The sequence below is a fragment of the Polyergus mexicanus genome, unplaced genomic scaffold (assembly GCF_030449975.1).
Source record: "Polyergus mexicanus isolate NDT 795.1 unplaced genomic scaffold, iyPolMexi1.0 SCAF_14, whole genome shotgun sequence".
Classification (NCBI taxonomy): domain Eukaryota; kingdom Metazoa; phylum Arthropoda; class Insecta; order Hymenoptera; family Formicidae; genus Polyergus; species Polyergus mexicanus.
The window spans coordinates 6,451,117-6,476,953 of NW_027223334.1; the positions used below are offsets into that span (position 1 = coordinate 6,451,117).

Here is a 25,837-nt window from a genome sequence, read left to right on the forward strand (position 1 = left end):
TAGATAAATCGAATACTTACAAAAGAGGAACCTTTGCAACGCGACAACGCAATACAGCATCGCATATATAAAAGTATATCCAATTCAGCACTTCTGCGGTATTGTCGCAATAAGCACGCGTATCGCGTCATGAGAGCTCGCGTACGTAGAGTATCAGAGTGAATAAAACGGAGGGGCGAGTTTGAGGGACTCTCGGTCGATGTTTTCTCCTCGCTGTTGCACCTCCGTTACATGTACCATATACGCTTCGTGGCTATATGTTAACCTGGTCTAAAAAAAAGGACATGACGCGGCGCGTGACGTGCCGCAGATCGTATTGACAGCAGAAACGAGAACAAAGGTTCGCGACGCGGGACGCAGGTTCTCCTTCTTCCAGGAGACTGGAACTGATGTCCCGCTTTCTCTCTCTTTCTTCCACCTACATCGTAAATCTGAGGTTTCGATAAAATCCGCCGTGTTCTCGCTGACTCCTTCCGCACAACCGCAGGCAACCGCACCCGGTGATCATCCTGCGGTGTCTCACCCTCCGCGACCCTTTTCTCGATAAAATTTTCTACCATTATGAAGTACGCGCTTCTCAGGTCTCCTCTGGTCCTTAATTGTGATTTATAGAAGACGATATGGTCTCCTATAAGTATCTCTCGAATCTTACTTTTAAATGCTATAATTATAATTTCATACTATCGCAATTTTCACGCTCCCTAGTCTATATTAAGACTATCATATTTATAAGCTAATTGTAAGTAACAAATCATTGAATGATGCGAGAATTTTCAAGTACCGCGAACTTGAAAAGTTCGATCTTTCCTTGGGTAGTTTCGCGAGTTCACAAGATTCGCACGAGGATTATGAATGCGATGTGGAGAGGGAAGCCTAAATCGTGGAAGAGTGATTTCGCGCAAGGATTCACGAGTGAGAAATGAGTCAAAATTTCTGGTTTGTAATGATAGCGCCGCGAAGAAAATATCAATACAATTCCGCGTTTTTACAACTACGAGTTATGCGCCGGGATTGTTCCGCTCGGGAAATGTTGGCACCTAAAGCTGCAAGGGAAGAAAAAGAAGAGGAAAGGGAGAGGGGAGGGAGAGAAGAAGAAGAAGAAGAAGAACTCTTTCTGCGGCGAGATACGGAGATGGCAGGGATTTTAAAGACCGTGGGGTAAAATCTTAAATATACTTGTGAGCAGAAGAGGTATCTCTCTATGTACGTGACCGATTTTCGTTTCTAAGATACGGGACAGAGGTGAAAAGAGAGAAGAAGCGCGTAGCAAAGAAAGCAAAGGGTAAACAGGCTTATATCCTCGTGGTGGAATGGACATTTGTCTACAGTTTTGGCCGATCGCCAACTGTTGGCAAATCACAGTCGACCCAGACTCTAAGGCCTGTGACAATCAATACTTTCCTGTGTGTAGCGTTTTTTCTATCGATACAACTAAAGCTTATTACGATATGTTGACGCAACTATTTTTATAATTCGATAAATATGTTTAAAAAATCATACGTGTATGTCTCATTAAAATAATATATAAATAATATAGTAATTTTACGAAAAAAATATTCTACAATATTTATAATTTTGCCGAAATATATCGATACAATATCGCACGCATCTACATGTGGGCGCTTGAAAATCAATTAAAATTTTAAACAATAATATAATTAAAGATATACGATATATAATGTAATATAAATATTTAATTAAGATATAATGAATTATCGTTTAAACTATAATTTAACGCTGATTTAAATTTTAAAATATATATTTCAGGATTAAAGGATTAAGGGTTAACGATATATTTAAGGGTAAGAAATTCAAATGGGAGCACAATAAAACTTATTGCGACATTTTCGAAACACTTTGGAGACTTAAAGCTGCTCTCGATTCGTACGATGGAATTGTACCGCAGAACAGAATATATACCAACTTGGCAGCCCGCAAAGGACTCGACTGTTAAACCGCGCGCTACCAAGGTAGTTGTCTCAACATTGTTTTTCCTGCGGTTCTTACAGTTCTAGCGTTCGCGGATTTCGATAAAACTACGACGACGATCAACGGCGAGAGGTTAGAAACGGTACAGCGAGTTTCGAGATATTTCGACGATTCAAAGGGCTTACAAAGTTCAGGAAAAGTTTCGACGGGTATAACAGCGCCGAGAGAAAACGACGGAAGGAAAGGGTCCGTGGAAAGCGTCACAGAGAAAGGTAGCGAAAAGAGTACCGTGGTGAGGAGAGAAAAGAGGTAGGAGGCAGTGGAAAGAAGGGTGGAGGGTCATTTGAAGTTGTGAATAGTTCTTTAAGCGCCGGCGAATCGAATCTATATCCGTCTATCATCTCATTGTTAATGCGGGCGCTCAGCTGTATACAGCCTGATTTGTACCTTGTTTGATCGCAAAGATCCAATTATAAGTTGAACGAGTTCTGCTATCTCATCTTCGAAAAGCTTTCGAGAACCGACGACGAGCTGCTATCTGATGTCTAGAGTACCCAACTGTGCTTCATATTTTTTTTTTTTATTTTTTTTTACAGCTCTTGTTGATTTTCTCGTTGATCTACCGATACTCTACGCCGATGATAGGGCTACTAATCTATCCATTAATTAAGCGCATCATACATTCTACAGTCCTGATCCACTCATTCGTTATAATTATTTAAACATTTCTGTCATTGACGAATAAAATTTCATTAATATAATATCTCCGCATGCTAAAATGGAATAGATTTCAGGCTTTTTTGTGTAATATATCAGAAATTGAGATGAACACGCAATAATAGTATGGAAATTTGATCTACATACAGTACGATTAAATTTCTAATCATATTTCAAAGATGCGAAGAATATGTGTGCATAAAATACATAACATAGTATCTGCCTTTTTGTAATTTTTTTTTTTTTGCAGGCAATTCTTAGATGTAAATTGCAAAAGTATTTTAATACTAAATGTCAATAGTATTTTTTTTTTTTTTTTTTTTACATTTTTCATACATTGCAACATGCAATGTAGTGACGTGGCATCAAATCCCACGATCGTGATGTCATTCACAGTGACAGTGTTTTCATCTCAATTATTCGTTATTCGCATTTGACAGATACGTATCGGCGATCAATGTTTTATCTAATTGTTCATGATGTTCGCATAAAAGAAGTTTCGTTATTATTACGAAAATTTATACATCGAGCTTTCACAATTCGTAAAAGTTACAATGCCCCCTAGGACAGGCAGTTTTTATCTCATAATATGTTAGATATAATATGTTTCGTGGACTTGCATTCAATATCATGACTGATTTCACGTGACAATGATATGACGTGACGACGACAATTAGCTCGATTTATTCAAAATGACAGATAATGCGACAGTCATGTTCTCAGACAAAACGCTTTCAAATGATATTAGAGCGTGTGAAGTCGGATCAGCTTATCATGAAACATCGAGGAATATCTATCAACAACTGATTATTATCGTCCTGTGATGTTGACGCAGTAATTAGGTTTATTACTAGCACAACGAGCGAATTGTTCGGCTTTAAAGAGATGAGATATTGTATATATAGCACGATTATGTGAATAAATAGAGATAGACTGTATACGCATATATACGAACGGTTTTGAATGATGAAGATAAGCGAATTGTTTCGGTGTCGATTGAAAAGCATTATTTTGTAGCGTAAATAATTAATGAACAGCGCATATATATATATGCATCATTCAATAATATATCAATATAAAAAGAGAATTAAGATTAATATTACAGCTTGATCTTTCACGTGACAATGAAAATAGATTTTGTGATGAAATATTATCTGAATTTTAGATATGTATATATACAGCTTGATGACGTATTGAAAAGCGCGGCAAAGAGTTTGCCTAAGCATTTATTTTCGTTTTGAATAAAATGTCAAAATTGTGTTAGTCCAATCTGGGCGATCAAATGACGATGGGCAATGAGCCGTTAATAATGTAAATCAGCAAACTGCAATATTTTGTTTAACAGATCAGCGGTACCAATTTATATACATAATAATAATATGTAAAAACATTATTGATAAAATTACGAATTTAATAAGATTAAAATAAATCAAATAAAATTAAATGAAATTTGGGAATAAAGTATTTTTATTTTTTAGTAGCCGTTGCAAAATTAAATTTTATAGATAAGATTTCTAAGTATATAGAATTAAATACAGATTACATATATATTTTAGTGCGACGCCCTTTCGATAAATAGACGCCAAGTCCATTTGAAGCTTCGATCGTTATTCTCCGAATGAGAAAGTTGTTGCGGTTCGTAAAGTACTGAAATGCCACACTTACATTCGCGGAAGATGGATAGAGCTATAGAAGGCAGATCGGCGGTTGAGCGAGACGCGTTTGTCATTGATTGCAAACCGCTGTGACGTTAACGGCGCGTTAACTAGATTCCACGGCGCCTGCACGTGTTAATTGCGAAACTCGCTGATTATCCTAACATTTATGTCGCATTAATCTATGGTTAGGCGAGGAGGAGGGCAACGAATGTGACGTTACCACATCCTTTCGTCGTATAGGTCGTGCGGTTAAGTCACGACCTGTGCCAGAACCATTTCATGCATATTATTATAATTAAGGTTTGCGATTCAAACGAATGACTGACGAATATCTGTACGAGTTTCGTTCTTCGCCGAGAAGGTAATATCCGGAAGTCCGGTTGCTCGCAATAGCTGGAAAGTGCGCACTTTTGTATATTAAAACGGAGACACCCAGGAGACACCTCAGTTCCGTTCTATCTTCCTCCCCCAAGGTTTTATTCCACCTTGCTCTACTTTTCTCCCGTGTATTCGACTTGATTTGTCGTCCCAATTAATTCATGCAACATAGCCGGTGATGCCATTCGCATGGCATAGTAAACAGTATGACATTTGCATTGCAGGATTATTCATAAGTTGTTTTCAAACAAAGGTTGGACGATCAGTTGCCGCGTTATATCGTTATTACGATTACAATATGTGAATTTTAAAAACAATACGCTCTCTTCCCTATCTTCGTTTCTTATATAAATAGAAATGATCCGAGAGTCGATACTTTTTCCTCCTATTTTCAATCTATAAATTATAATCTTTTCTATATAAGTCAATTTAAATGTTCTTAAAAAAAGAATTTTTGGCAAAACTATAGATGAAATAGTTTCGATAAAGTCTGATTAAAATATTACGATAGATATCAGATTGAAAATTAAGATCAAAAGGAAGAGAAAAATTTTGAAAACAATCGATGCAAGATATAATTATTTTTATCGCAAAACTATTTCATGCTTCTCTGAAATTTTTCACACTTTAATTTCACGCATATGAAATTAAATGCCATCTTATTGTATTCGTGATATAAAAATGTCATTAACGGCAATTGTCTAAATGGCGCGCAGATTATAATGATATGTGTATATGTGTAAACTGCAAATGCGCTGCAGAGTAAACGCGTCATGTATTCATCAGCCTATAGAGATTGTTTGATTGCAGCATGCAGAGTAGAGCACTCTTGCACATCTATATTTGCATACTAATTGCAACCTCGTCTCTTCAGCTAACCTAACGTTCTGACCAACGACCATTATTAGGATCAATGGTGTTTTGACGTGAAATTATTCTGCACAATTTTTTCCCTCTTCGATTCTTCTTGTATAAATCAGAGTAACTGTACGAATCAATATGTAATAGTATTTTGTACGATAACATTTTAAGTAGAATGAAATGTGATTAGCGAGATAACCATGGAAACGCTTTATAAATTACGTAATTGTGCAATAAAATAATTGGTAGATAATATATGAGTGTAAATTCATTAACGATATCCGGCTTTATGTTAGTAATTGATCGGCCTCTGGGAAACTAATATCTTCCTCCTCATATTCGTATTCCACTTGATTTTATTAAAATTTAAAAGAGATAATATGAGAACATATATCGAGAGAAATAATATAATATAATTATATTATATTAATCGTATTTCAGACAAATTTATAACGAAAGTCGAAACTATAGAACGTTTATCGTAAATTTTGAAAACTCATTGAAAAAATATGCGATATAACTCTTTTTTTTTTGTATATCTAAAAAAGCCTTGTTTTTTTTATAAATAAATTTAATTAAATTCTATAAATTAATATTATTAAATCTTTACAGGACGACGTTTGACGAAAAGTCTGGGCTTTATAAATAAAAAGATTGTTTATAAAAAAAGCCTGCGACATAAAAATATAAATTGTGTTAATACGTTCATATTTAGTACCTTCTATTTGTCATATTTGCAGCTCGGTACGAAGTGCGTGCGTTTTATTTCATTAATAATTTACATGAAAATTCTCTTTGTCTGACGATATATGTATAATCAAATCAATTATTGCAATAATATTAAGTGGAGACGCCAGAGCAATATATAACGCAATGCAGTGAATAATAATTATAATGTTATGATAATAATTATTTTCTCGCATATATATTAGGATATTTATTATTAATCTGGTATTAAAATTCGTGGTGCGTTTTAATGGATTTAAAATTCAAATTCTACCCTCGCGGACATCCCTCCTACTGTCCTCGTTACAATGTTTTATTAAAAGCTGTATGTGGGTATGTGTCTTGATGAGTAAATGTGTATGTGTATGCGGCTCTCTGTACAATTTGTATCAATATATGTTAAAGTTGCAATTAAACGCGGTAGATCTGCATGAAAAAGGCAAACGCATTGATGAACGTATGTAAATGCGTAGTGTGTAATTTCAGGGAATTGAGATTGTTTAACGATTATTGATAAGTAATTAGTGAATAAATAATGTACATACGATTTATAAATAACACGATTTGTTATATATGGACTGTTATGAGATAATTGCGTATCATTTTCTTCGTTGAACTTAAACAATCGGCGAGAGAGTAAACGTTAACGCGTATCATTAAGGCATCAATAATGCAACGTATTGTAAGACAAGAGAAAAAAAAAAACTAAATGTTTATATCCACAAAGAGGATAATGGAGGATGTTGTCGCTGGTCGCTCCTCCAGAATTAATATTGCAGACTTAATTTTCCTGTGCGGGTCGCACAGGATTTATACCATAGGCCTTTTAGGTCAGTTACCAGTTCCACAATTACGATATTCCGGTATTAGCGAGTATTATGGAAATTGCCGTAGTTTTATCAGCAATATTCAAAAGTTTATACGGCAATACTTCTCACACACACACACACACACACACAATTCTGTTAATTCTTGATGTTTTAACAAATTGAACAATTTTATCGATTTTCACTGATGCTATACGTTAAATATATTATAATATTAAAATTAAATGTTAATTATATGTTAATGATCGATACGATATGTTGATGAGTATCGCGTCCTGTATGCTAGACGGAAATTATTGGATAAAAGTTTATAACAAAATTAGTACTTTAAATTTGTCAGACAGAGATATTTGGAATATGTATACACAGGTGAACACGAAAAAGTCCGCGTATGAACAAGGGGGTGGCGTTTTAAACGTGGATTGGACGTGCTTTTATTGCATTCGCGATGCTGGGTCGCGGTCGCGAGCGTAGCTCGTTTCCATGAAACAGTATCACGTATCTGTGGATTCGCCGACTCGTATTTTGCAAATATCTGCGGACGGACCTTAAAATGATATCGTTGGGACAAGAAGTCGAGGAAAATCGCGAAAGTCAACGGTAATCAGAATCAGAATCGTCGGATAATGGCGGTTCTAATGCCGTGCTAATTCGGAGTCAACAAGAGGGGACAAATTAAGCAACAAAAAAAAAAAAAAAAAAGTATCTCTTTCGCTTATTTTCTATTGTTTCTGATAAGGATGAAAGAGTTAAAAAAAATAAGAAGCGATTCGTTTATTTAACTTGGCGTTCATCGGCATCTTTAATATATGTATATACAATATATTCCCCATAAATACAGATGTACTCGACGAAATACACGCAGTATCTTTTAAACGTTCGGCAAAATTATTATAAATTTCTTAAGTAAATTTCATGTCAACGCATCATCTCGGGGTTTGCTGTTAGTATCTTTCATCCGAGTGCTTGCGTTTCGGAAGACTTCTCGGAAGAAGCGGCCAAAATTATAAATTATTCTAATGCACCCGTCGCACCTTTCATGTATATTTATATGCATCAGCGAATACTGAAAGGGATCACCTCCCGAAAATAGATCGTGATATAATGAATAAAGCATATTTATTAACTGAGATATTTCACGCGATGACCATAAATTTGTCTTATATTTGTAATTGCAAACTGTTCACCTGATATAACACATTGCACATCATGTTCCACTTCTCTTTGTACATATAAGTATATATATATCTTCTGATTCTCTCTCTCTCTCTCTCTCTCTCTTTTCTATTTTATATGCGGACGTCGTTAATGCGTTGGGGGGGAAAGAACGACGTTCCTAAATATCAGCGGGGCGGAGATGAGTTGATATATAAGACGGGAGGAGATGGAACGACTAAAGTCCAGAGATGCACACATACATACATACATACATAGAAGCATACAGACGCGCAAGAATCCGATAGAAGCTACTCGGCGGAGATCGGCCGATCGACTCCGTCCAAGTGCTCGATCCGGATTCTCGTGAATCCCGAGCGAGCGCAAAATAGTTGGCGAAAAGGATCGGTAAATGCCTCGGCACCACGAGTACCCCGGCGTGCTTGAAGCCGAGACTCCATTTCGTGCTACCGTGCAGTCGAATGAATGTTTGATGCGAGACGCGCGTATAGGTAACTACAATACATACACGTGCGCGGGGCATCGCGGCATTTCAGCACTAACGTACACTTATGCGGGCATATATGAGAAAGTCTAATCCCTCTCTCCTCTCCTCCCCCCTTGCACGAGTATATACAGCTGCGTGCGTGTGAAAGTGTGTGTGTGTGTATGTTTCTCAAGTTTTACCTAGCCTCGAGATCGCAAGCTTTCGAGCTTTCCGAGGTTTCGCGAAGCTTGGAGTAGCGAATCCAGTTTACCGCACACTCCCGCGTATTCCTCTCATTGTTTCGGGAGAGAAAAGATCGTCTACTTAAAAATAAATTGCGGTACGTGCCATTTACGTGTACAAATGTCGCCGTATCGTTTGGGAATCCCGCTGCGAAGATCGCGGGGCGCACAAGTTGACGATAGATTAAGTCTCGTAACGGATCGTGACAACCAACAGTTTATTTTATATAAGCAACGTTATGGTAATAAATATAAAGAAAAGACGCGCACCTCTTACGCATCGAGATAAACAATTTATACGTACGAAGAAATATTTAGAAAATGCGCCGAGCGTGAGAATCTTTTTATAAAATTATATATTGTAAATTACTCGCGCGAGAGTAAATATCACGCGTTCCTAAATACTCAATTTTTGCATATGCATACGCGCTCAATTTTTCGACGTCGCTTTGTCGTCATATTGCGCCGATGTGCGCGCGTCGAGCTCATTGTAGAATTGCCCTAGAGCAGAATGAGAATGGATAGGCGTGGTGGCGCTTTGTGGGCACCGATACGCGTTTAAATACTGGCGTCGATCCAGTGCAAGTAAAATTTAATATTTGTGCTTAACGAGTTCTCTGTTTTACGACAGTATTGTCCCAGTTTTTCTAATTATCCCGCACATTTCGCAGTCGTGTCACCGCGGTAAAAATCACTGCAAAATTCTCGACACAGATATTGTAATATCTCCCCGTTATCAATCACTCGCTGATAATGTAATAAGTAAAACTGATATTGAAATATAACGAACGATAGTCCGAGTGGCAATTTTTCTCTCATTTTCCATCTCAATTATCAATCTAACATCTACTTGGATGTTTTAAGCAAGCAGTCAAATCATCCTGTCTTTTTAACTTATTTAATGTATAATTTTGATAAAAATTTCTCTTTTAAAAATTTAGATATATGTACAATAATCTTCACATTCTAACATAATTAAATCTATAAAAATTCTTTACAATTCATAAACATGAGAAAATTGACATAGGAAATTGCAGCAAAATTTCGAGTCAAAAAAGCACCGATAAAATTGTCGATCTCTTGTGATGATTCGTATTATCTATTTCGTGATATTAACAGCATCCTTCTTCGATGCATCGATTTGATCGAGGTTACTAGCCAATACTAGTCGGACAGCGCATCGTATAGATTCCCATCATTCTTTTGAAACTAACGACAGATGCCCGTTAGTGGTCGTACACATTATTTCCATAGAAATGAAATAGCACGAGACGAGGTTCGACACGAAAGAATCTCGATAAAATATCACTCACGAGCAGGCAACAGAATTCGAATGGCAATAACGAAACGGGCATTTGCCGTTGTTACTGAACGATTGAAGGTAGACGATTTCGACACTCTGGTTACACACAATTTTTAAATCTATCATTTTATATTATATTAGCCTTCTATTGCATTTTTTTATCGACAGAATTTCTAAATTACACACTTTATTTCGATAATGTAGCTTGTGTTTTATTTACGGTAGAATTCGTCATTATTACTGCGTTGTACTGTAATACAAAATTAATTGCAGAATTACACGATGATTAAATACTTTCAAGAATCACGTCGCGCTTGATAACGATACGTATCGGAGGGTCAACATCTAAGAACGCTATATTTGCGATAAATGTTTCAACACATCGAGCGCATTGGCGATTAGGTCGATTAGGTCGCGGTGACATTCGATCGATCCTATTGAACCGATTGCCGCTGTGATGGATATCACGTGAGATATATGTCTATGAACGTGACGTGACATACATTTACGTATTCATGAAGTTGGCGCAAATTGACGCGGATGCTATATGCGTAGATTGATAGACGCAAAGGCATACAGTTAAGTGGACTGATAAAATGGAAGGTTAGACGATGTAGAAAGCGTCGACACGTAGGTTGATGATACGCGGGATATACGAGGACCTCGCGTTTCAGAGAGATTTCAGTTGGACGCGGAATTATGGTTACTTCGTGCAAGATCGTTCGCTTCGCGAAAATCGATCGGAAAATTAATGCCGCAAAGAAGTGAAAGCAGATGCATCCTCTCGATGTCGTGACAAATGGAGGCGAAGCAAAATCTGCGCAATATTGAGCGATTACAAGCAATAGGGGATACTTATACGAGTCTCATTTTTGATAGTGCTAATTTAAACCTGATAAGTATTCCTCACATACCGAATATCATATCTGTCTCTATCTCGACGCGCAGAATTATTTTTTTCATAATAAGAAATTTTTGCAAAACGGTCGCTTTATAACGATATAAATAAATAAATAAATAAGTATTCCTCACATACCGAATAGCATATCTGTTTCCATCTCGACACGCAGGATTATTTTTTTCATAATAAAAAATATTTCCAAAGCGGTCGCTTTATAACGATATAAATAAATAAATATAAATTTAATAAATAAATATAAATATATATTTTATTTCAAAAATCTCAAGTAATGAAAAATTGATTTGACGTTAATTGCCTGGATAATTGTAGGACCTCCGGAACTCTAAACACGCGAGCACAGCCGTGTTGATGGAATGGAATTCAAAGTGGTAAGAAGAAATGAGAGGGAAAATGCGTACATAATAGCCGTTAAGAGGAGCGGTTGAGAGAAGAGAGGTTGAGTGTTGCAAACCCGATCGTATCGTGTCACTTTTGCATTCTCATACGGAAACCAATTGGAAATTAATGCATATTGAAATGGTGCTTCGACTAGATATATCGCTTAAACATCGATTAAAAAGCCTTTCGATATACTTTAAACTATCGTTCCGTTGACATCGTCCTTGTTATTAACGCAATTATCTTTATAAATTTAAAATAAATAACGAATTAAAAATTTTCAGACATATCTAAGAGATAATAAGAAAATTCTCGAAATAAGCAGAATATTACGCCGCGGCAATTAATCCTATTATTTTATGCAACGAAAAGATTCGGCATACATTATTACAAGGTGGAACACTTTACGATAAGTGTCGGAAATTACAACGCCTAACGCTATTTAACGCCTAATCTAGTAAGAGGATATCCCGCGCTGGCGTCGATTATCCTCTAATCGCTCTTCCGAAGGTGTTCGGACCGATGTTTAATCCAATTAGAGAGAGAGAGGGAGACTACTTGCCCCCCCCCCCTGCTTCGTACGGTTTGCGGGTCGTAATTCGCGTCAATGCGTTTGTCGCAGATTGGAAAATATTTACAAGCGTGACGAGAGAATATGTTTTTATACGAGAGGACTTCTTCATTATGTGTATGCGCGCGCGATGACAATACGAGACACGATTTTTCGTTGTGAAAATGATTTACGAGGGAAATGAATGCGATGTTTGCGGTCTTTGTCCGCGTATTAGGAACAATTAGGCATTAATATGGGTAGGGATCCCCTATAAAATCTCGTTTCTGTATTGTTTAGCACTGCGGGCTGCATGAGCGAATTGTATAACGTCCGTTTGCGTCTACGTATATTTTGCGTAAAGAAACGTACGCCGGATAGGTTTCAGTATTAGAGCCGCATAATGCGCATCGTGCTTATTATACGCGTGTACGTACACGAGACTTGTCCCTGTATGCTGTATATAGGTATACGTACTAATATATATTCAGCTCTACCCGTGATAATGTAATTTTCGCTCTAGTGGAATTGTATCTCGTGCGGAACGCAAATGTTCGTACCGCTGTCATAACAAACTCGATGAAAATGTTCTACGGAGGAAAATCGTATTGGCGAGAAAAAAAGGAAAAATCGCAAGATTTTTCGGTACTTTATCGAATGCATCGGGATCGCACGTGTACGCACGTATACGAATATCTATGGAAATTATAATAATATTGCTCGCCCGAGATAATTGTCGTATATTTACTGTAATAATTAATTTGTGTTGTTATGATAATTGGGGGAATATCGCGTTACACGTTACACGAATAGAGAGAGAGAGAGAGAGAGAGAGAGAAAGATATGAACATCAGAAAATATATTAAAAATAGCGTCTCGTTTTTTTCCCTTCTTCTTGCAAAAGTGATGCCATTCTATTTACTGCATCATCCGATCATTCATCGATCGTTAAATCACATTACCGCGCATCTTTGATTCGCGAATTCACTCGCCACGACGTTACACGTCGCATTCGGCTTTAACGCTCGGGGCAGAGTAGATGTATTCAATCAATGAAGTCGACCGTCGATACATCCGCCATCGTTCGTCCAAATCCTATGCTTCTAGTATCGCTTTGCTCAGCGATTTCGTCCTACGGAGTAGCTACGTCGGCACCCGAATCGAGGGCCGAATGCACACACCGGTGCACCCTGCTGCATCCCATTCAATGAATTCACAGCTGACTCCTTCCTATCGCTGAATTGACATTATCTGATATTCGTTCGCCTCTTCTCGATTCGTACCGTTCGCGATACGAATACACGCGCGATACGACGAAGAACATCCGTATTCTCTTTCCATCGTCTCTCCGAACGATATTAATCGGACATAGCAACGATGCGCGTATAATGGAGAGCGCATCGTTGAAAACAGTCATAGATTAAAGATCTTGCGAGATGAATTGAAAATACGCGCTCCAAGCGTACGGTAATCGGTATTCTCCCGTTTTTTTTTTGTTTTTTTTTTTTTTTTTACAAACTTTGTATTCGGGTAACGCTACGATACTCTCGACGACGACGTACGAATAAATGCATCGAGCGAACCCATCGGGACACGTTTGACCAAAGAAATCGTCCGTCTGGCTATGTTTATCCAAGAAAATTGCGTGCTCCCGATCGAGCGACGCACCGACACGTAGACAAGCCAGGAAAAGTCGCGGGAGAAAGGGCGTTACTCGCAAAAGTTTCATTCCCACAACGAGAAATAGAGCGAGCGTCGCTGCGTTTACCAGCTAGTTACCACAGAGTGTCGCAAAATCAAAACTATCGACGAAACTCTCTCCGCGAACGCATATAGAGTTTGCCCGGTGAAGTTCCCCGTCTCCGTCTTTATACGAAGCGCAGCCGTTCAATTTTCAAGTAGACTCCAACGATTCGACTGGTTACATACGTGACACGGATATCCGCTTCCCCCGAAACTTCTCTTCAGTTGGACACTGTTTACGCGAACACCTTTGCCCAGTTCCCTGGCCAAGTCAATTCGTACGTACCGTAAATGACGCAACTCTACTCGCTTTCAACCTCTGAGCATCGATTATTTTTCGCGCTGTACCTTTTTTTTCCTTCATAGAACATATTTCTCTTTGTATAAACGTTTATTGCGTGCGTGTTGTAAAAAAAGTTTTGAAATTATTTTCTAACAATTGGGCTCGACTAATTGAAATTTTAATTGTCGTTATCTGTCTGATACCTTTGAAACGATACACAAGCAGTTTATTTGTATTTTGTATATCTATGGGAATATTTAAGCGAATCGTACGCAACAATAACGATGTTAGCGGATAACTTCGTGACAAACTTACAAATTTACGGTGACAATGTACATTCCAATAACACGCATTGTTAGTCAGGACGAGACAAACAATTAGTCATCCGTTGCGTGAGAAATGCGATGAATATGAAAAATGAACGCTTAATGTACTGTCGTCAACATACAGGGTGTCCGTCCATAAATGTCCGAACAAATATCTCACAACTGTTTGCAGTTACAAGAAAGTTTATTCAGAGAAATTAGCACAGTTTTTAGTCCGTAATGTAGCGCATGTAAAAATTTTTTTTTTACTCGTAATCTTTTCAAATTATGAAGATTACTTTTTTTTTTTTTTTTTTTTTTTTTTTAATGGAACCCCCTCTTTTTTATTGCATTCTTGTAGCCCTTCTTGACGTACATAAAAATATTACGATACGTTTATCGAAAACTAAATATTTTGCGAAAGATTTTATATTTTACATCAAAATATATCAAATTAAGATATAAAATGACTCGAAAAATACTTAATGAAAAAAATACTTTATTATAGTGTTTTGAAAAGGTCTCAAGAAGGGCTATAAGAATATAGTAGCAATAAAAAGTAGGGGGTTTCGTTTAAAAAAATAACAGTGACCTTCATAACTTGATAAGATTACGAACAAAAACTTTTTATCTACTTTCTTGCGGATTAAATTCTCTTATTAAACTTTCTCGTAACTTCAATCAGTAATGAGACATTTATGGACGGACACCCTGTATAACTCTGTAATTATTCTCCTCCGTCATGAACCGATTTTATCGATGCTTTAACAAGAATTATTCATTTCAATTTCTTGAAACACATAGAAATAAATTGTAATAATAATTTTGCACATTTTAATGGAATAAACTTCAATATATATATAGATAGATACGTTAGAGACGATAGAGACTATCTTTCACAAGCGATGAAGTTTGACAGAGTGTATTCCTGTCAAAGAGAAATCTGAATGCGTAAGAGATTACGACGCATAGCTGATGTTACAGGTTGAACGATAAATCTAGCGATTGCATTTCAAGAAATTATAGGAACGCTCGAGTGATTTTATTTACCGAAGAAAGCATAGTGAAAGAGGAGCGTGCTGTTTACTCCATACGCACGACTTTCCATGAATAAGTTTACTCTTCAATGTTTAAGTTTGCGTATATATATATATTAATTCCTTAATACTCTCTCCTCCTTCGATTCTTGCTGCTAAAATGAACCTTCTCAAACGAATTGCGCGCGATAGAAATTGAATGAATTGATTAATTAAATTAAAAACTCGTATATGTATGTATTTTTTGCCACGGTTTTAATTATTATATTTCAGCCCTTAAATAACAAATAGCCCTTTGTTACAATACACTGTATTAATTAATTTTATTTTTACAAATTGTAATTTATTAAATTGTCAAATTATTGCATTTTCGTCATGCTTATTCGTCGGTTAATAAAGCCCGAGTTTCTTCATTTTTCGTTATAGATAGGACAACGAAAAGATGCGAGGGGGACGGCAAATTTTTCCGAACGAATAATTAATGATAAGGAACAAAGATTTACATTCTTTTCCCTCCGGAATATTATTTTTATTGGCAAGCCACATATTTGAACACTGCTTTAGCATAAATGCATAAATGATTTGTACTAAACGTCCCCCGTCTTCCCCCCTCTCTTCCTGCCCGATCCTATCAGCGAATATAGGTCGAGCTGATTATCATTATCGTCGACACGACGACGTTTAATACGATCGCTAATGTATAGCCGACGAAATTTCGCGTCGCGTCAAATGCGTTTTAGCTGTTCGTAAGAAAAGGGTCGCCGGATTAAACGATTCAGACTCATGCCATTCCATGTCCCGGATGATGTTCTAATTGCCGTTATCTACTTTACTTCCGAGGCGACATGCTACCAGGTAATTTGTATTCCGGTCTAGCGAAGGAAGCCACGGACGCGCGAGAAGAGATCGCAAGAGAGTACATTGATGAGAGAGAGAGAGAGAGAGAGAGAGAGAGAGAATGGAAGACGGGTGTACGATAAAACACGAATGAGTGCGACAAGATCGGATAACCGGAGGTTGAAGCAGGATCGCTGGGGGAACTAGACGAGTTTCCCCCTCGTAAAGGGGCGACACGAAATGCGGCGCGCACTGTACCCTCAGTCGTGTTCAATGGCAAAATTATGCGAGCACGCTCGAAACGAGATTCGTCACGAAAGTTCCTCAGACACCCGTCCCGTGCCGATGATCGTACAGTTAGCAATTCAGTGGATGTTGTCGGAAACTTAAAACGAGGATGCGTCCACGGCGGCCTCCACTTTCGCGATTAGCATATCTAACGATAATGACTTTTCAATCGACTTTTACCTTGTTAATCATTCATTATGGCTAAAATTCGATAACAATGTCCTGACGAATTCTTAAATTTCTACCGGAATACTTGGAAAATTAAAGTCACATTGTCAAGGATATACACAACTTGCGTATCTTGAAATTTTACTCGCTTGGCAATATATTTGATTGAATTTGAAGAACTAAAAAGATAATAAAATTTTCTATTGTTTAAGATATATACAAACATCTCCCTCTCTCATTATAATATTGCAAAATATTGCAGTAGAAAAATATAGCAAATTTCGAAAAAAATGTTAAACGAATATTTTAAACTCAGACCGTTCGTTGCATACCCACAGAAAAGATTTCCGGATCTAATGCTATTACTCTTCAATCTATCATAAAATAGGATCTATATAGCGACAATCATATTTATTATTGAAAAAGGAATATTTTAATTTTAAATGAAAAATTCTTAAATCTAGAATAAAATGCTCTTGGTGCTATCCCGTTAATTTTCTCACAAAGATGACGATGGAAATTTGTAGCGATCTAACATCGAGTTATTCTAAATGCAAGAATATATAAGCTTAGATTTGTATATGTTACTCTTGTCTCAAGATAGTAAGACAATCTTATTTAATTCGAGAGAGAAGAAAAGGAATTATTGATTTAATTTTAAAATTGTTTTATTTTTATACCGCATAAGGTTGTGATGCGATTAAATATGTCAAGAATATTTTTTGTCTCGTTATCAGAAATCCTTTCTGAGAGTGCATACGTGAAAACAATGTATGCAAACGAAAAAAAGAATTAACAAATCGCAGAATTTATCTCGTATTTATTATATTTGATATTGTTTGTAGATCCAAAGGGTATTATTTGAAAATGGAATTACTGATCTGTTTCTTTCTTTCTTTTTTTTTTTTGTGCAACCTGATGTGTACCGTCCTGGAATACGTGCTTTTTCCAGCACTGGCGCGTTTCCTTAACGTGCATTGTCGCCATTGCATCACGCGAACATAAATAAAAGAATTATGTAAATATGTTCAAGCCACTCTCCGTTTTCATGCTCATTTCACGCGGGCGCTGTTAATTTTCACAAAATCCTGATACGCCGCGACGCCTTACGTTAAACGTTAACCATCTTATTGCGAGGTGGAGGAAGAAAAGGCGTAACTGCGAATTTACGCTTGTGCCTTGTGCCGCGGTTGCACGAAGCTTCACGGTACGTATTTCTGACCACGGGAAGAATTATGAGTTCGGCGTGAAAGAGACTGTTCTCTCTTCCGTTGTAAAAATTCGCGAAAATAAAAGGCATGGAAAGATGCCAAGATGGCTCGGGAAATAAAGTGAAATAACATAATATACAATATTTTTGAGATCGATATACAGTTCGACAGAGAATTGTATGAATTGTCATGAAAAATTATTACGAAATAATTAGGATTTATTTTTTATATATTTACAACGGCTTCGTATGTAATAGCGAGAAACATGAATCAATAAACGCTTGTTTGGGTGCTTCCAATTAATAATTTACAAATAAATGTGAATGTGTGCGAATGGAAAGATTGATGGCATTTTGATATTTTTCCTTTTTTAAGTTTCGTATAAGATTGATTTATTAACTAAAAGATGTAGAAATGTGGGAATGAAATATTTTTGAATCGACGTTTAAAAGAGATTTTTATTACTTTATTAACTATATTTGTTTATTTAAATAAACATGCAAATATTGCAAATAAGAATTTTCTTACGATATATCGATGGGTTATAAATGTTTCTTTAAGGCAATTATAATATTTCATCGCGTGCAATACTACGGATGCGTTTGTATTATATAACGCGTGTTTTGTTGCAAAAATAATCTTCGAACATATTAACCAGTTGCAGTTCCGCTCGTGACTGTCAGATTTTAGAAACTCGCTCCTGTGTCTCGCGGGCGAATAATTAATACATTCACAATGTTGATTTACGTTTGATATGTATACGCTGCATGACATTCAATATTCACATCATCAAGTTTGCATCGATAAGTTGTCACTTACAATTGCACGTGCATCACTACTTCTGTGGCGAAGCGAATGCAAATTCAGAGTGCTTCAAAATTATACACACATTGTACAGATATATATATATATATATTAAATGGAATTTAATATCTACCATATAAGCAGAGAAATAAAGTGAAACATTCGTCAATATATTATTGATCAATTAATTTCTAAGATGTATCCAGTTAAATGAATAATAAAGAAAAGAGCGAATAAGGCAGTCTTGTGATATTTTTTCAGCTCTCTCATTTCTCATTTAATATTCGCTCTCTTTCTCGTGATTATGATAATATCGCGCAAATTCTGAAAATTATGCAGAAAATGATAATTTGCGCAACACAAACTAGAAGTCTGGCATAAACTCGTAATAAGCTTAGCGCGATGGATAGATTTAAGAATGATTTTCAGCGATTCTATTGTCATTAATTTTTAAACAGGATTACAAAACTAGACTCATGTTGAAATTCATTTGTCGTTCTCGTTTCCCGGCGACACTGCGATTTGAACTTGAGTCGTTATTCCGCCCATAATGCGGAACATGGAGAAAACACACGCTTGGTATCACAATCCGAGAATGCAAACAATATAGAAAATGAATTCTTCTGTTACTCTTTTTTTTAAAGAATTTTATTTTCCTTCTCATCTTCTCTGTCCTCGATTTGTACCTCGAATTATCTGCGAATTAACCTGTTGAAAACGAGCATCATCGGGCGTAAAAACGTAAAGGAACATTATCGTGAACGCGCGAATAAATAGAACTCGTATCTCACAGTTCTATTTTAGATTTTTAGCACAGAAAAAAAAAAGGAAGATTCTTTTCATGCGTGAAAAAAAATAGCGAGAATTGTAGTTCACGAATACGCGGATAAATACGGAAAACGTGTACTTGCGATATTTTATTATAGATTCAACGATTACCTCGACGAGGAGATTCTGCAGAGTTAAAAATTATCTGGGAACGCTCGTTAATGTATGCACAATCTAATCTGCGGCGTTGCATTAAATTACAGGATCTTTGTGTTTCCCTTGAGGGAAGATGCGAGAGAGAGAGAGAGAGAGAGAGAGAGAGAGAGAGAGAGAGAGAGAGAGAGAGAGAAAGAGAGGGGGTGTTTGCGATGATTGATTAAACTTAGCGTGCATCACGATGTAATTATTTTGCCCTGACCTCCTCCCACCCTCCCGATTCGATATATTTATTACATTTTATATGTTTTTTTTTTTCGATACAGCGAATCTCGTATGGTTTAGGAAATATTCATCGCGAACTCATCGCGAAATATGGATGAACGAGGGACATATAATCCGGTTACTCCGGCTTGATTGAACTTTTATATAGATGCAAAACTATATTTGTGTGTTAAGAGGAAAGTGGACAATATTCCAGATTGCGCGCGTCACGAGAAAGTAATTTCGAGAGGCTATTTCGCGTTACACAATTGCCGTAAAAACGTGCAGATTTCAACGCTGCCAATTTTTCTTTTTTTCGCGGCACAAGCAATGCCAAAATCTTGCGCCGGAACACGATCGATCCCCCCGCGTAACAAAGCCATTACTTTCGAGCGCGAAATTTCGCGTATTCCGAATATTAAAGAGAATTTCATATATACGCAGGATAGATTGTTACATAAAATAGAAATATCTCCGATTTTTTGTTTCGTAATTTATATAGCCATTTATTGTTAGCGATATCGCGTATTTTTTTAGGACAATCATGCCGATGGTCGTTTTATACGAGCTTTCCATCGATTACACGTAATTATATCTATATTTGATCACTATCCGTTCCCCATATTTCACGCTATATCTACCCGATATATGATTAATTCGCTATATACGCATAGCATACAACGCCTATCAAACAGCATATTGTGTAATTTTAATGTAATAGAGTTTGTTAGACACATATTGTTTCCTCTCTCCAAATTTTGACATTATTAAATTTATTCCACGGTATTCGTCGCGCAGAAATGTCCTTTTAATAAGTCAATCATATAATCTGATCTTCTCGACGAATGCGATATATATTATAGTATAGTGACGCTAATATATAAAACTCTGTAATGACATCGAATTGTTGCAATTGTTATAAGTATGCCTTTCTCTCGCTACTATCGTCGGCGACTGCATACGAATTAAAAATGAATCGATATAATTAATCTCACCCGAGTCACGGTTACGACGCTAGATTATCCTCGTGCAAATTGGAGAGAGAACTCGTTCTTGGACAACACCCCAAATGTCACGCATCGTAACATTTCCAGATCGTGAGCGAAGTCGCCTCTCAGAATAAACGCCTTTGCTTAAATACGATGTGGCGAGATGCGCGAATAAAATAGGCAATCAGCTGCAGGAATCGCGCGTGAAATATACGTGCGCGCCTTCGCTTAAACACCGTACGACATTACACGGTAGCGCTCATTTACGGAATCGGGAAGCGATGAGAGGCGGCATTGAGAATTAATCGACCGCGATACATATATGCCTGCCGGGTATGTCGTTCTTGTTCGACGAGAGCTTCGAGACCGTTGATCCGCGCGTTGAAAAGCTCATAAGCTCGCCGACCATCCGTGGTCGTATTCGGTCTAACGTGAATTGCGGAGGTCGTCGAGCGAGCGGGATAAGCGCGGGATATCCAATGGTTCTCCGTTTCCGCCGAATCGTCTAATCTCATACGTACGTATCTCATGTGGATTAAAGGGTTGAACGAGGTCGGAGTGTTGATGCGTCGGGTAAACCTGATACGCTTATGGGAGATGACGTAATCGTGATTCCTAACGTTCTTCAATATTGATAAAATTAATTTCCTAATGTTGCTCGTATCTTTAAAAATTGTATTATATAATATGATAATTAATTCAATTTCTCAAATACCATCAAATTATCCAAGAAAAATGTTAGTTTCTTTATTAGAGTGACTTTTCATACGCAAATTGATTGACAGCGTGACATTGAAATCACATACTTGTTAGAGAAAGGTTGATCGATAGGCTAAAAGCATGAATGAAAATTTGTGAATATATAAAAATTGTTATAACAAATATCAATCAAATTATAATTAAATACAAATTTTTTTTCTCTTGAGAAAAAGAAACGAGAAATTATCGTAATATGACGGCAATTCATTCTTATCGCTAAACGTTATACGTTCACGAAGCAACTAGAAATGTTCCTGAAATATTGGACACCCCGTTAGATTAGAAATATTAGACTTGATAGTGAAACAACACGGAATGACCAGGCCCTAGCTGCGGTCAATCACTCGGGAAGGCTTCACTCCAGCTTTAGACATTGATGAATTCTCGTTCACCTAAAAGGTACACGGCCCGAGTGACGCATATGCGCAGGGAAATTATTGCATATTGCGTATGTATATAGACATGCACACATACCAAACGGCACAAGAGGATATAGGACAGCGTGATTAATCATCCAATCTTTTGACAAAAAGTGCAAAACCCGACGGATTTTCACAGTTTGGTGGCATCTCTTCCGCCTGTCACGAAAAAAATTGATAGGAACCCGCTGATAAAAACGCTCGATTTTAATTATTTTAATTTGTTTATAATCAAGACACGCTATTCCGGCTGAGCGCGCGGTTCAAGAAAAATTACAAGTGAAATTTCCGGCTAGACATTGACGATTGAAAGATTAGAAATTCTTAGAATTAATAAGTATGTTGACAGATAATAATCATATTATTTTTACTTAATTTTTTTCATGTTAAGTATATCTTTCTATCTCTAAAAGATTATTTTCTATTCAAACTTTTGCCATATTTTACAGAGTGAATTGTATAAATTATATTAGATTGTAAATTAACAAAAATATATATAATATCGAAAAAATTAAATTACATCCATAAAGGATTATCTCTTTCTCTCTCTCTCTCTCTCTCTCTCTCTCTCTCTCTCTCTCTCTCTCTCTCTCTCTCCAGTCTCGTCCGTTTATATCGTCGTAATCCGACTTGAAGATCGTAAAATGAAACGTTTAATAGGCGGAAATCGGCAGTCAGAGATAAAGTCGGCGATGATCGAGTTCAAGTTTGTCTATCGATCTTGGTATGACCTAGACGATTCAATAGCGAGACGTACACAACTGTCTATTCTCTTTACAACACAGTCGGAAAACTTGAATCGCGCTTGACTTTTAAAACTCGAATGTATCTGGACTTGCCCGATCCCCCAAATCGAGCAAGTTCGAATAGATTCTGCCGACTGCGCTCTCTCGACATTTCCGTCCGGATAGTTAAAAGCTCGCTTGAGCTTCAATGTTTTCGATTTCCTCTTTTTGTTGGCTCCCGCGAAAAACGTACGCAATTAATTGTTCGTAATAATTTGTCCGTGGCACCGAAGCTACCTTCACTGTCCGAAAATACTGCTTCTCGAGATTCGTGCAGCCGCCTTTTGCGGATAATCAACGCGAATTTATACAGCGTATAGTGTGCCAGAAAACTTAGATTTATTCTTTCTTCGCGGAATCATAATTCGTAAATAAATGCAGAGCGCTTTATGCTTCGACCTAGTTTACTATAGTTTCTGCGGCGAGGAAAAACGCGAGAGCAAGTGTGAAATTTAGCGTGTTCTTTTCGTCACTCGATAGAAAAGATGGAGCTTTTTTCCTTCGTCCAACGATATTTTCCGATACACGCTATCTTAAAAATAACGTTGCGCGTACAAAAAAATATATACGTACAATATATGTGTATATATTTTTTACATGCACTTTTTCTGTGTATAATATATATTAATTTTTAAATAATTTCAATCTCTCCGTCGGCTTATTCATAATTTTCATTCTAGACAAAATTGTATCCATCGATATGGTTATATACATTTCTCGCAACCGTATGTAAATATTCTGTATTCCTATATATTAGATCACAATCGATATTTATACAAAATCGCGTAAAAAGAATTTATTTCAACAAAAAATATTGCTATGAAAGAATCGTTATTATATATATATTTTTTTTCCACATATACTATAATATATATATATGTAAACATATATTAATTTTCAAAATATTCAAGCATTGTAATATTTATAAAATAATTGTCTTTTTAATAGAATGTAAAACAATATGGAAATTTCTTGACCATCAGATAAACGGCGCCATTTAAATAATTCTTTGAAAGTCATGCACGAAATATAGGCATGTGCGAAATATATGAAGTATTTACCTTTGACAGCTGATCTGAAGATTGTACCGCTCTTTAATTTTGCTTCATCCGATTCAAATTTAAATGATCAACGAAAAGTTTTGAAAGTTTCTGAAAGTTTCGGCTACTTCATACTTTCCTATCCGCAAACGGGAAACTTCTTAAACGAAATCACGTATCGATCACTCAATCATGTTCATATTTTCTTCCGAAAGTATTTTATCTGTTAAAACTTTGCCACACCGCGCTTCTACATCATTGCGAGCATTCCTCCGGTCTCGATAATTTAAATAAGCTTCAAATCCGAACAGGTAGATATCCAAGTCCCTTTTCGTAAATGACGATAGTTTCACGATCGAGTTATTTCGATTAAGACGTCGGTGAATGTTTTTCGAGCAAACAAATATGGCCGTCACTCCATCACCATCCGGTTAATTAAATAGAAATCACATTGTCTGTATTATACACAAATCCGAAAAATTTATATAATCCATCAATGTATATATATATATATATATGTCGTGCAGTTTCTCGAATAATTCGCCCTCGTGTAATAAACACCTTTCCACGCGTGAAGAACAGCTGTGCCTCACAATTCCTTGTGTCTTTTTTACGCTAAATAATCATGCGCGATTCGATAACCATCCAGCATTCTCGATCGACGGTGAAATTTTAAATGATGACGCCGTCGCGGGCATCGATAACGTCGAGTATTAATTCTTCGATAGAGAGACACGTGCACATCTCTCCAACGTGCTATCTGTTTTCTTACGAAATATTTTTCCCCAACTTTTCCTCGCGACGACCTACGCTATTCTCACCATTGCGAAAAAAAGGAGAAGAACGATAACCAAGGAGAGGAGAGCGATCTCTCTCTCTCTCTCTCTCTTTCTCGAGAAGACACAACGATCTCACCCGTCCAGTGTAACGCTCATCGCAAGGGGCGCGGCGTAACTGAGCTCGGCAAACGAACCCTCCGTCCTCTGTCTCCGTCCGATCCCCTTCCCCTTTTTCTCTCTCCGCCACCCTCGTTCCATCGCTTTTCCGCTTCCACCCCCAACAACTACGCTTTTCCCGCTCTCACGCAGTCTCCGTGCTTTCCTTCGATCCTCTTCCAACGCGATCCTTTCTCTGTCGTGCGAGCCTCTCTCTTCCTCGTTTAGCTCAATCCCTCGTTGCGATACGTAGGCCCCTTCTTTTTCACGATACAGTTTCGATCCTATCTTTTTTTTTTTTTTTTCTTTTCGACCTAATGCATCGTTGAACCCCGCGCCGAGGCAGAAAGAAGGCAAGTGCGCTAGCATACTTGGCCGTGATCTATGTCATCTCTTTCTTACTCGATATCACTCAATCGATTCTGTCTTCCGTTCTTGCTCTTCGTTCTGTCTCTCGTTCACTCGTTTCTTTCCCTCCGCCCCCGCCCAGTTTTTTCCGCTCGACATCGGCGAAAACTGTTACAAATAACGCGATCCACTTGTAACGACGAGTTGTAACGGAGAACCGATCTTCCAAGTAAACGCTTAATAACAGAGAGTCAAGGGAGGTTCCAAATTAGAGATGCAACCTATCTGGGATTAAGCTTTCACCGACTTGCTTTCCGTCATCTACGCTCTCATATATATCTATGGGACAGGATTCGGACGAAAGTCAAATATAGACCGTGCGTTTATTTGCATGTCCCGTGAGGATATTACGAATAATATATATTTAAATACACAAAGATGGATGTTGCATATATAATATAATTTCGATTTAATTAAATATATTCACGACCGAGTGTTTTGTTATCCAGAGTGTCTTGTTCCGGCGCTATCGCTACAAATATGCTTTGTATTGCAATAGAAAAAA

The 25,837-nt window shown here is 37.1% G+C and overlaps 1 protein-coding gene across 5 annotated transcripts in view; it reads right to left on the minus strand.

Annotated features, from left to right (window-relative positions):
- LOC138939398 (limbic system-associated membrane protein) overlaps nt 1-24,924 on the minus strand; it is a 143,610-nt gene extending 118,686 nt beyond the window's left edge. For all 5 annotated transcript variants that reach the window (XM_070307152.1, XM_070307149.1, XM_070307150.1 and 2 more), the window contains exon 1: nt 24,011-24,924. The gene's annotated coding sequence lies outside the window, so the exon portion shown is untranslated. The remainder of the gene's footprint in view (nt 1-24,010) is intronic.
- Between the last annotated feature and the right edge of the window lie 913 nt (nt 24,925-25,837).